The sequence below is a fragment of the Phodopus roborovskii genome, unplaced genomic scaffold, assembly GCF_943737965.1.
Source record: "Phodopus roborovskii unplaced genomic scaffold, PHOROB, whole genome shotgun sequence".
Lineage (NCBI taxonomy): Eukaryota > Metazoa > Chordata > Mammalia > Rodentia > Cricetidae > Phodopus > Phodopus roborovskii.
Genome location: NW_026126646.1, coordinates 6,918,659 through 6,931,774, shown reverse-complemented (window position 1 = coordinate 6,931,774; position 13,116 = coordinate 6,918,659). Strand labels below are relative to the sequence as shown.

The 13,116-nt window shown below is 42.4% G+C and overlaps 1 protein-coding gene across 4 annotated transcripts in view; it reads right to left on the bottom strand.

Annotated features, from left to right (window-relative positions):
• The window catches only part of Gnb1 (G protein subunit beta 1), a 62,047-nt gene that overhangs the window by 35,035 nt on the left and 13,896 nt on the right, over positions 1-13,116 (bottom strand). The window contains exon 2 of one of the 4 annotated variants that reach the window (XM_051173967.1): positions 2,919-2,967. The exons of the other annotated variants lie outside the window; for them this stretch is intronic. The gene's annotated coding sequence lies outside the window, so the exon portion shown is untranslated. The remainder of the gene's footprint in view (positions 1-2,918; positions 2,968-13,116) is intronic. 4 annotated transcript variants of the gene reach the window in all.

The window sequence follows — 13,116 nt, the reverse complement described above, 5'->3', positions numbered from 1 at the left end:
GAGTGTAAGGCAATGCCTTTGATCCCAGCACTCAGGAGGCAAAGGCAGGTGAATCGCTTTAAGAGTGAGGCCAGCCTGGTCTACAGTGAGTTTCAGGATAGCCATAGCTACATAGTGAGACCCTGTCTCAATCTGAAAGAAAGAAAGGGGGTAGAGGGGAGGAAAGATTAGCCAAACCCAAGCAAACAGCACCAGATCTGAACATAGATGGGGAGCATCCGTACAGGAAGCAACTGCCAACACATTTTGTGAGTGCGAAACAGTATTGTTTTTATGTTTAAAGTTACACAAAGTATTTAAGAACAAGTATTCTCCCGGGCTGGAGAGATGGCTCAGAGATTAAGAGCACTGACTGCTCGTCCAGAGGTCCTGAGTTCAATTCCCAGGAACCACATGGTGGCTCACAACCATCTGTAATGAAATCTGGTGCCCTCTTCTGGCCTGCATGCAGGCAGAGCACTATATACATGATAAATAAATCTTACTTTAAAAAAAAAAAAAAAAAAGACAGGACAGCAAGAAACAGAAATGGATAGGGGCTATGTAAGAAATAAGATGAGCTATGAACTAGTTTAATTTGCCGATGTGGTTAACTTTTTGCGTGTATTTCAGCTTTCTATTAATAGTCACCTTTTAAATTTGGCATGGTGGGACACTTTTAATCTCAGCTCACTCAAAAAACTAAGACAAGAGGATTTTAAGAATTGGGTGAACCTAGGCTATAGATTAATATCCTGTTTCCTAGCTCCCAAATTTTTTGTGGACTTTGAATCTTGATTCTTGACTGAAATGTGAGAAAACAGAGAGAAAAGAAAGCCAAGTGAAGTGGTGCATGCCTTTAATCCCAGGCAGACCTCTGAGTTCAAGACCAGCCTGGTCTACAGACTGAATTCCATGACAGCCAGGGCAGAGAAACCCTGCCTTGAAAAATAAAATGAAACACAAATACACAGTAACAGCTAGGCATTATTGCAAATGCCTCACTTCAGTTTTGGAAGGGTCAAACACTCTTTTGGCCTCTATATAAGCATAGGGACATGTGACACACTCGCACACATGCATGAGCATTCAGAGCCATAGCATCCATGTAAAAAGCTGATCATGATGATGGCTGCCTGTTATTACAGCAATGGGGAACCAGAAAAAAAACAAAAATCTGAAATTTAACTGGTTGTCCAGCTTAGTGGGTCTCAGGTTTAGTGAGAGACCCTGTTTCAAAAAAAAAAGGGTGGGGGTAGAGGGGTTGAAAAGATGGCTCAGAAATTTAAAAGCACTGGCAGTTCTTCCAGAGGGTCCCAGGTTCAATTCCCAGAAACAACATAGCAGTTCACAACTGTTCAATTGTCTGTAACTCCAGTTCCAGGGGATCTAACACCCTCACACAGACACATGTGCAGGCAAAACACCAATGTACATAAAAGAAAAGTAAATGAGAGAGAGAGAGAGAGAGAGAGAGAGAGAGAGAGAGAGAGAGAGAGAGGACGAACTACCAGGCAGGTGGTAGCACAGGCCTTTAATCTCAGCACTTGGGAGGCAGAGGCAGATGGATCTCTTTGAATTCAAGGCCAGCCTGGCCTACAAAACTAATTCCAGGACAGTTAGGGCTATTACAGAGAAACCCTGTCTCGAAAAACTAAAAACTAAGGCAGAGGGCCTGGGAGAGATGCTCCAGACACCAAGAGCACATATTACTATAGCCAAGAAGCTGAGTTTAATTCAGCTTCAAGGCAATTTGAACCCTCTGGCCTCTGGGGACACCTGCACTCACATGCAAATACCCACACACAGAAACACGCATACATATAATTAAAAATAAAACAAACATGCATGGACGGACACACACAAACTTTTTAAATATAAAAATGGGCCAGATGTTGGTAGCTTCCACCTGTAATCTCACATAGTGAGAGAATGAGGCAGGAAGACTGCTTGACTTTAAAGTCAGCCGACCCACAAGGGACACCAAAGGAGGGTCGCAGCAGCAGCTGAAGGGAGGCCCGGTGCTTATAAATACTCTGTTACTCTGGCAGAGGACTGGGATTTTGTTCCCAGCACCCACACAGGGATAACAACTGTCTGTTAGCTCAGTTCCAATGGAGTCAATGCCCTCTTTGACCTCCAATGGCACTGAATGAATGTAATATACATACATATATGTAGATGAAACATCCATACACATAAGATAAAAATAAATAAATCTTTTTTTAGGGCTATCAAGATATCTCTACAGTTAAGAGTACTGACCCAGAGGACATGGGGTGAATTCCCAGCACCATATAGGGGTTAACAACTGTTAACTGTCCCAGTAGATTTGGCACCTTCTTTGGCCTTTGCCTGCATTGCATGCACATAGTAGACATATAACAAGCAAAACACCTATAAATGCAAAAATATAAATAGAAAAAACTTTAATAATAATAATAATAATTTTTTAAAAGCCTTTAATCCAGCACTCAGGAGTCAGAGGGGGCCAGCCTGGTTTACAAAGCTAGTTCCAGGACAGCTAGGGCTCTTATCAGAGAAACCCTGTCTCCAAAACCCAGAAAGGACTGATGAATGCTAGGCTCTGTGGTATAGTCTTTAAACCCAGGCCTCAGAAGGCAGGTGGATCTCTGAGTCCCAGGCCACCCTGATCTACAAAGTGAGTCCCAGGACAGCCAGTACACAGAGGAACCCTGTCTTGAAATATAAAACAAAACAACTGAGTATCATGATGGACAAAGAGCACACCTTTAATCACTGCCAATGGGAGGCAGAGGGCAGGTAGATCTTTGTGAGTTCAAGGGGCAGCCTAATCTACACAATGAGTTCCAGGACAGGCAGACACAAAGTGAGACCCTCTCAGAAAACCAAACCCTCCCAAGACTCCCCCCCACCCCACCAAACTTGATGATTATCAATTATATATGTGAAGTTACCTTAATTCAGAAGTGTTCCTTGTCTGTTTTCCCACACATGTAAGTCTATCTGTAACAAGAGAAAAGGTCGTGTTTTTCTCATATCGGGGCTGTGCTAACAGCTGCAGTATCTACATTTTAGGAAAGAGTACATAAATCATCTTCTCTACCTTCTTCTCCCACAAGTAGCTTTTACTCAGCATACCATTTGGTTTTTCTTTTCTTTCTTTCTTTCTTTCTTTTGTTTGTTTGTTTTGTTTTTTGAGACAGGGTTTCTCTGTGGTTTTGGAGTCTATCCTGGAACTCGCTCTTGTAGACCAGGCTGATCTCGAATTCACAGAAATCCGCCTGCCTCTGCCTCCCGAGTGTTAGGATTAATAAAGGCATGCGCCACCATCGCCCGCCTAGCATTTGATTTTTCAACACTGAAAAATAAAAAAATGCAGACCAGACATGAAGGGTGCATACCTTTAATCAGAGCACAGCACTCAGATTTGAGTTCAAGGTCAGCCTGATCTACACAGTAAGACCCTGTCTCAAATATATATATAGAACAATTACAGAAACAGTAAACAAAACAAAGAGACAGGAGCTGGCAAGATGCCTCAGTGGGTAAGGAGACTTAGTGCCAATCCTAATGACCTGAGTTCATTCTCTGGAAGCCACATCAGATAAGAGAAAAAAAAAAAAATCAATTCTCAGAAGTTTCCCTGACCGACCTACCTACCTACCTATCTATACACAGCTACGAACATAGTAGATGAGTCCATTTATGACACAAACCAAAATGACAAAGCCAGAGACAGGAGTTGCATGGGGCCACGTAAGAAGAGTAAAATTTTACTGGGTACTGGGCCTCCTTTTGGAGTGACAAAAATATAGACAGGTAGGAGAGGTAGTTGCACAACAATGTGAATATACTAAGTGCTACTGAATCATTCCCGTTAAAATGCTTTCATTTTCTATTATGTGAATTCCACCCCGAAAAAGAAAAGGTGGGTGTTGAAATGGAAGTTAGGGAACACAAGTTAATCAGTAAAAGCAAGCTATATCCACCTCCACAAGTCTTTGAAAAGGTCCTGACTATACGCCTGAGGAACCACCAAATCTCTTAGTCTAAAGAAGGGTCTCAACCTGGCACCTGATTTATGTTAACAGCCCTGGCTGTCCTGTAGACCAGTCTGGCCTCAAACTGAGAAATCTGCCTGCCTCTACCTCCTGAGTGCTGAGATTAAAGGAGTGTGCCACCACTGTCCAAAATGTTTATCTTTTTTAAACATTTTGTTTTGCTCTGTTTTTGAGACAGGGATTCACTATGTAGCTGTCTGGCCTGGAACTTGACATACAGACCAAGCTGGCCTCAAAGTCAGAGATCTGGCTGCTTCTGCCTCCTGGATACTGGGATTAACGGTGTGTGTCACCATACACAGCTTAACCTGTATAGTGATTTGAATAGAAATGACCCCCACAGACTCATGCATTTGAATACTTGGCCCATAGTAAGTGACACTACTAGGAGGCATGGCCTTGTTGGAGGAAGTGTATCACTGTAAAGGTGGAGCTTTGGGGTCTCATATGCTTAACTTATACTCCATGTGGAACACAGTTGTTTTTGCTGCCTATGGACCAAGATGTAGACCTCCCAGCTCCTTCTCCAGCACCATGTCTTAGTGTACACCACCATGTCCCACCATGACAGTTACAGACTAAACCTCTGAAACCGTAAGCCAGCCCCAATAAAATGTTTTCTTTTATAAGAGCTGCTGTGGCCATGGTGTCTCTTCATAGCACTAGAAACCCCAAGACATCCTGGTTTATGTAAGGTAAAGTTATTACTTGGGGAGGATGAGTTGTCCAGCAACTGCAGGTATACAGTAGATCCCATCTTCTATTTTCTGTTACAGCAGCACAACTAGCCTAGCTGCAGCCCCAAGTATGAATTCCACTATAAAAGGCCATAATTATCCCAGTTTCTACACAAAGATCTTTCTAGGCATTTTTTCATAGTAAAAGATAAAAGAATAGATCACATTTAATCTATCTGAAACACTCAGGCCCCTTGAGGGTTCAAGCTCTCCATTCTTTCATAAGACATCTACCATGACACAAGGCGACTGTTGTATTCATTCACCAATCTCCAGCTCCTGTGACCATGCCAGGATACAGTGGAGAAACGGGCTGCTTAACTGTCCCAACAGCTTAGCCTCAAGTCATATGAGTTGTCTGGATTTATTTGTGGTTAAAAATAAAATCAAACTGCAATTTCTTCCATGGAGTAACCAGCTTGTAGGAAACAGAATTTGGGGCAAGACTCCTTCCCAGAGCCACAGAAAGTTAAGGACAAACTGGAAATACCTTAAAGAAAACTGGGAAAACCAGAATTTAATAAAACCAAAGCCAATATCCAACATTCTCCGACACAGCTATACCATCTAGTCTGTAGTACAATAGAAAGGTGGAGTACATCCTAGATGCCTAGGTGCTGATAACATTGATAGCCTAAACCTGTTGCCCACAGACCATAGAAACCACCACAGATCTAGGAACCAAAGTGCCAGGCAGGCAGGCAGGCAGGCAGGCAGGCAGGAGAAAAGACTACTCTCAGTAAGGGAGGGTGTATGGAAACAGAGGGAGCTAATGACTAGCCACTGCTGCTGATACACATGTGGCAATGCCAGTCGGCATGAACACACGACGAGACTCCAGCTTTCATTTTCAGAAAGTAACCCACTATGGAAACTAGAAGTAAAAGGTATAAATTTCAAAGGTCAAAATGCCTAAAGTGTGGTTCAGTAGTCATATCTAGAATAATATAAATAAGTCCCCGAGTTTCATCTCTAACATCAAAAACGAAAATTAGAGAAATCATTTTAGTTAAATTTAAACAGGTTAACTGTCAAATCACAGATTTGAGAGTAAATACAAATCTGTCACCACTTGTACAAGGAAATGTACTAACAGAACTTTTAAAGTACTCTGATAGTCATCACTGGACAACACAGCTATTTAGATACATAGCAACCTACTATGAATGAATGTATCATGGCTTCTGTGCATGGGCCGGTCTGAGCATGCTGCACAGTGTAAAGCTTCCAGATTACCCCTTCCCATGAGTAGGAAGGACCAGTGCATGCCTAACCCACATTCCCTTCTTTTTTAACACTCTCTGGCTGTCTCTTAAATGCTGGTATTTACTTGATATACACATGATACTTCAACTTTTATTTAAGAGAATTTTTTGGGCAAATCCCCTAAACATGCAAGAAATACTTTTGAGTGCCTGTAACATTTTTTTTTTTTTTTTTTAAAAAAGTACACTAGTTGCTAAAGACAGTCAAGTACAGACTTGGCTAGTTACCCATAAATCTTTGCAGTCTTTGTAGAAAAGGCATGGAAAACTAGCATCAATTGACTGGGGTAAGATATATATGATTCCAACCAAGACAAATTAGACTAACAACAAAAACAAAAACAAAACAAAACCCAAATGCAAGCTGGGTGGTGATGGCAAATGCCTTTAATCCCCAGGCAAAGATAGGTGGATGGCTGAGTTTGGGGCCAGCCTGGTTTACAGAGTGAGTCCAAAGCAGCCTGGGCTACACAAAAAAACTCTGTCTCAAACAAAAAATAAAAACCGACAAAAGACCAAGTGTACCAAGCCAGGCTTGTTCAATGATAGTTTTTGTTTGTTTGTTTGTTTTCTAAATATACCACTTCTGTGTGTGTGGGTATGTGGGGCATACACAGTGAATGCAGCTGCCCACAGAGGGCATTGGATCCTTTGGAACTGAGCTAACTGGCTAACCACTGAGCCATCTATCCGGTCCTCTAAAAGAGTTTACATTACATTTACTTATATATATGTACACCTGGAGGGATACAAACTTATCCATAGCTCACATACGGGGGTCAGAGGGATACTTGTGGGAATCCATTCTGCATCCAACATGTGAGTCCTAAAAGGTTTGGCGACAAGCACCTTTACCAGATGAGAAATGTATGTATGTATGTATGTATGTATGTATGTATGTATGTATGTATATATGTATGTCAAGGCCAACATATAAGAGAAAGTAGTGCAGCGGATACTAACCCATCCCTCCAATAGTCACAAATATACCATGCTCACTTAGTCAAGGAGTCCAATTACAAAGTGGTACATTCCCATGGTTATTCTAGGTTAAATCCCAAAGACCAGACACCATTTCAAGATTCTGAATAAAATCAACTGGTCCTGATTTGACTCTGTAGAGCTAATTAACAGTATTTAAACAGGAATATGATTAACTTCTAGGTACACATATACTGTAGTACATCTTAAGGTTTTTAAGTTCTAAACATTGTATTTGTATAGTACTGTTACTTAATTTCTCACAATCTTGAAATGGAATGCTCTCAAGAAGCTCTTTTCAGATGGTTTTCCATTAAAATGTAAAATCAAGATTTTTTTTCCTCACTGGACAATCTCAAGGCAAGATGGGGCACCAATAGTTCTATTGTCCCCAGCGCTGGGTTATAGATACACACCACCATGCCAGGGTACATGAGTGCTGAGGACCCATATTTGTGCTTCTTTAAGCAGAAACAAGAAGAGGCCATACTCGGGCTACTTGGGATTAGTAGCTTCTTTGTGTTAGAGAAATTCATTTTGGTTCTGATCTTGTGCCAGGTACCAGTATGGGCTGGGGGGGGGGGGGGGAGTACAAATATATCCTGAAAATTTGAGTACCTACATAGGCATACTTAGGTAACAGTACAAAAACAGGATGGAATTACCAAACTACTGATAAAACATTGGTGGTATCATGGTCTCCATTGACAGATTCACACGTGGCCTTTATTCACTCATTCAACAACTATTTACAACTGCTGGGCAAGAGCAGTTGTATGTCTCTTCTGCAAGTCCTTTGCTTCCAGAGTATTTGGTTAATATCCTGATGAAGGGTTATAAAGTAAATGATGCCAGGTGCTTTTCATTTGTGAAGAAAAACAGAACTGGGTGGGATAGGAGTGCAGAAAAGGTAGTCAGAAGAGCACTCAGCTATGCTCATCCCACCACACATGGTGAAGAGAACCAACTCCCAAGGAGAGAGGGGAGAAGGGGAAGAGGGAGGGAGAGGGTAAATGGAGGAAGGGAGGGAAGCTGATTTCCTACTTCCTTAAAATAATGTCAGCATGTTCTGCCATTTCTACAAATGTCAGAAGGAAACTAATTTTATTTTCTTTATTCCTAAAATACCTTCCCTCTTAAATTCAACTTGTTTGTAGAAAAAAGTATCAGTCATAAAAGGGAGAACTAGGGCCATGGCTAAGCAGTAGGGTGCAAGAAGCCCTGAATCCCATTTCCTTGTACCACAAAAAAAGAGGAATCCACACTACCACATCACTGGCTAAGAATCCACATCACTAAGGATCTTATAGGAAGAAGGAAGACAGGGATTCCGAAAGGCCCCAGGACAGGAAGCATATGTAAGAAACAGAAATAAGAGCCAGGGGGCTGGAAAAATGGCTCAGCAGTTAAGAGCACTTGCAGCTCTTGCAAAGGACCTGGGTTCAGTTCTCAGCACCCAAATCAAGTAGTTTACAATCAACCGCTCCCAGGGGCTTGTACACCCTCTTGTAGTCTCAGTAGGCACCAGTAAAGTGAATGGTGCACATACATACACACGGGTACTCACACATACTCATGAATTAAAAAAAACAGAAAAGGAAAAGAAGCAGGAAGGAAGTGCAGACAGGCTGTCTGTCTGCATAGACCCCTGGAAACCTTTTCTCAAGTCCTTCCTTTGCCCTCTATTAACTGAACAATGGTACCTGGTCCACTGTCCAACAAGGTCTATCGTTCTCCACCACAATCACTTCCAGCTATCAGTGTCTCCAGGAAAGGTCTGTGCTTGCTCATCCACATGCTGTCCCCAGGACAGACACTGACACCCAAAGGGTAACTGGGAAGGAGACACTGTTATCTGGTCAAGCAACCATAGGGTCCTGTAACACAGAGTGTAAGTAATATAAGTTTCATCTGTGCATTCTTCACTATCTAACTAGAGAAATGAGTCATAAAGCACCAGGCATAGATTCACACAACACATTAGACAATAATGCAAGTCTCGAAACAAGCAGAAGCAGTTTCTGAGCCACCAGTGGCTCTCAGGAGGCACAGACAGCAAGATCACAGCAAGCTCAAGGCAAGCTTAGACTATATGGTGAGACTCCTGCTTATCCTGTCAAAGCAGAAGGAGGTGGACCTGAGTAGGAAGACTGAAATCTGAGGACAGCTTAGGGTACACAAGATCATTTTTCAAAGAAGAAGGGAAGACAAGGTCAGATTTAAGGACATCTCGTGCAGGTAGTCCCTTATTACTCTGACAAAAGGTTTTAAAGATAATTTATGTGTATGAATGTTCTGGCTGTGTGTGTGTGTATACACACCTACACATGTGGGTACATACACATATGTGAGTGCTGAGAATTAAACCTGGATCCTCTAGAAGAGCAGCTAGTGCTCTTACTTGCTAAGCTATCTCTCCTGCACTCAATGTCAATAAAACTGCAGACAAAAGGGATTGCGTTACTGCCCTTGAAGTGTACTCAATAAACTTACTTTTGGGCTGGGGGAAAACTCAACATTTAAATGAGACTTACTATCAAGCCTGACAGCCTGCGTTTGACACCTGTGAGCCACAGTACAATGAAAATAGCAACTCCTCAGCTGGGTCTTTAATCCTAGTACTCGGAGGCGGAGGCAGAGGCAGGCAGATCTCTGTGAGTTCGAGACCAGCCTGGTCTACAAGAGCTAGTTCCATGACAGCTTCCAAAGCCACTGGTCTCGGATCCCCCCCTCAAAAAAAAAAAAAAAAAAAAAAAAAAGGAAAAACCAACTCCTCTAAACTGTTCTCTGACCTACACACACAGTGATGTACTTATGCATGAAACACACAAATAAATGTTAAAGGCAGAACATAACAAGCCAGGTCTACACCGTAGTAAGAGGCCAGTGGATCTCTTGAGTTCAAGGCCAGTTTGGACTACAGAATGAGTTCCAGGCCAGTAAGAGATACATAGTAAGACCTTGCCTCAAAAACAAGCAAACAAAAAAGCAACAATCTCAGTTCCCAAACTAAATGGTGTTCAGATTAATGAACAAAAACACTACACTGAGAAAAGTAATGTGGGAAGCTTGGAGGTGACTAACAAGCCAGGGGCACTAGCTGTACTCTCTCAATGATGTCATATCCGAACAGCTGGGCCTGAAATGGTCGCTTTAATAGAATTAAAAAAAAAAAAAAAAACCAGCAAGTGTGGCATAAACATCAGCATGGCACAGGAAGTGAGGTGGGCAAAGTTTGATCTGATTCTTAAATCTGAGAAGCTGTACAGTCCACTAATTGATAGCTAATAAATAATGAATAAACTTAGTTTTCTGCAACTTGTATCATTTTTCAAATGGTCACTGAGTTCATTAGACATCTTTGCTCAGGTTGTTTGGATTTATTATTATTTTGTAAAGATTTATTTATTATGTATACAGTATCCTGCCTGCATGTATGTCTGCATGCCAGAAGAGGGCACCAGATCTCATTACAGATGCTTGTGAGCCACCATGTGGTTGTGGGAACTGAACTCCAGGCCTCTGGAAGAGCAGTCTGTACTCTTAACCTCTGAGTCATCTCTCCAGCCTGGATGTTCAGATCTTAAAACAAATTACCATCGATTTTAAAGTTGTGTTGGGGCCATAGCACTGGGAATCAATCATGAGCACTCAATATTACTGGGAATCTTTCTATCAAAACCTAAACCCAGGCCTCAGATAAAACAAGGTAAAGACAATGGAAAGAAAAAAAACAGGGCAAACGGGGAGGGGAGGGGTGATGATGATGAAGTCAGCCAAAGAGCGGATGGGGCAGGGAGACAAACCTGGCTCATCTCCCTTTCCTTCTTTTCAGTTAAGACAGTGAAGGGGGTAGACTGTGAGGTAAGACGCTGAACCAGACCACTGCAAGCTTGGCACAGAGCTGTGGCAGTGAAAAGGATGGGTGGCTATAAAGGTAGAGAGGGTGGTTCTGAAGAAAGTTCTGCCATTTCCTCATAGCAACCTAGTAATGCCATGGTTTTTCTTTTTCCTTCCCTTTTGTTTTGTTTGGTTGGTGTTTTTGCTTTGGAGGAATTTTTTTAGTCTTACTTCCTAATCAACAAAACCCAGCAGGACCTCTACATCTGCTGCTGGAAGGTACTTCAAGGCAAAAGCAGAAATAGGGATGGGGGATGAAAGAAAATAGAGCAAGAAAGAAAAGTGAGGAGACAGAGGGAGATAGAAACAGCAGTCAAGTGTGGCAGACCTTCCTTCCAAGCATTGAGAACACCATTAAAGACATTCAGCAGAGACACATTTCTGTGGTATTTTGCTCAAAATAAAAAACCTGGATCACACTGAGTTACTGGGTTCTACAGGACTGCTGGTCTGTGCTCTTAGAAATACCAAAGCAATATGCTGGAGAGGATGTTGAGAAAGGGGAACACTCCTCCACTGCTGGTGGAAGTGCAAACTTGTACAGCCATTTTGGAGCTAAGTGTGGCGGTTCCTCAGGAAAATGGGAATCAGTCTACCACAGGACCCGGCAATTCCACTCTTAGGCATATACCCAAATGATCCACATCCATGCAACAAAGACATCTGTTCAACTATGTTCATAGCAGCATTATTTGTAATAGCAAGAACCTGGAAGCACCCTAGATGCCCCTCCACTGAAGAATGGATAAAGATGTAGCACATTTACACAATGGAATACTACTCAGCGGGGGGAAAAAAAAACAACGGAATCTTAAAATTTGCAGGCAAATGGATGGAACTTGAAGAAACCATCCTGAGTGAAGTAACCCAATCACAATAAGAGGAACATGGTTTGTACTCACTCATATATGGATTTTAGACATAGAGCAAAAGATCACCAGTCTATAATTCACACTACCAGAGAAACTAGGATACAGGGAGGAACCTAAGAGATTTATGCAAGATCTCTCACAGAAGGGGAAAGGAACAAGATCTCCTGAGCATATTGGGAGTGGGGGGCACAGTGAGTGGAGAGGGAGCTAGGAGAAAGAGGAGGGAGGAGAGGAGAACACATGGGACTAGAAAGATTGAGTCGGGGGACAAATAGACCGGGGGGGGGGGGATGATGTACACCATAATAGAGGAAGCCGTTATTGGTTTGAGGAGAAAACTGACTCTAGAGAAATGTCCAGAGACCTACAAGAATGACACCAACTAATAATCTGAGCAACAGTGGAAAGGCTACCTTAAATGCCCTTCCCTGAAATGAGATTGATAACTTATATGCCATCATAGAGCTCTCATCTAGTAGCTGATGGAAACAGAAGCAGACACCCACAGCTAAGCACTGAGCTGAACTCCTGGAATCCAGTTGCAGAGAGAGGAATGAGTGGTAAGAAAATGGGTCAAGACCAGGCTACAGGAACCCACAGAGACAGCTGACCTGAACAAGGGGGAGCTAATGGACCCCCAGACTGATAGCTGGGAAACCAGCATTAGACCAACTCAGACCCCCTGAACGTGGGTCTCAGTTAGAAGGCCTGGGCAGTCTAAGGGACCTCTAACAGTAGAACCAAGATGTATCCCTGGTGCACAAAAGGACTTTGGGAGCACATTCCCCATGGAGGGATACTTAGCCTAGAGGAAGGAGGGAAGGCCTAGTCCCTATTCCAAATGACTTGACAGCTTTTGATGATCCCTCCTGGAAGGCATCACCCTCCTTGTGGAGTGGGGGGGGGGGGATTGGGGAGTGGGAAGGAGGGAGGGAGAGGGAACTGGGAATCGATATGTAAAATAAGAAAAAAATTTTTAAAAAATTAAAAAAAATATACCAAAGCAAGAGAATAAACTGACTTCTAAACAAAACACATCAGTAGCTAGCAACCTACTGATTTTAACAACTGAACTGAAGTTATATAAACACAGGTTGGGGGTGAGGGGGTATCACAGGCAGGAGGATTCCAAGTTCAAAGCTAGCATGGCCTATATATACAGCAAGACCCATGTCTCAATATACACATGTGCACACACATACAAGTAGCAAGGAGGAAAATTAATGTTAATTTTCACCCTGTTTCATGAAGTAATCACATTTCAGGGAGAGTTTGGTTTATTTTTGTCTTTTTTGTTTTGTTTTGTTTTTTAAGGTAGTCTGGTTAATTAGTCCAG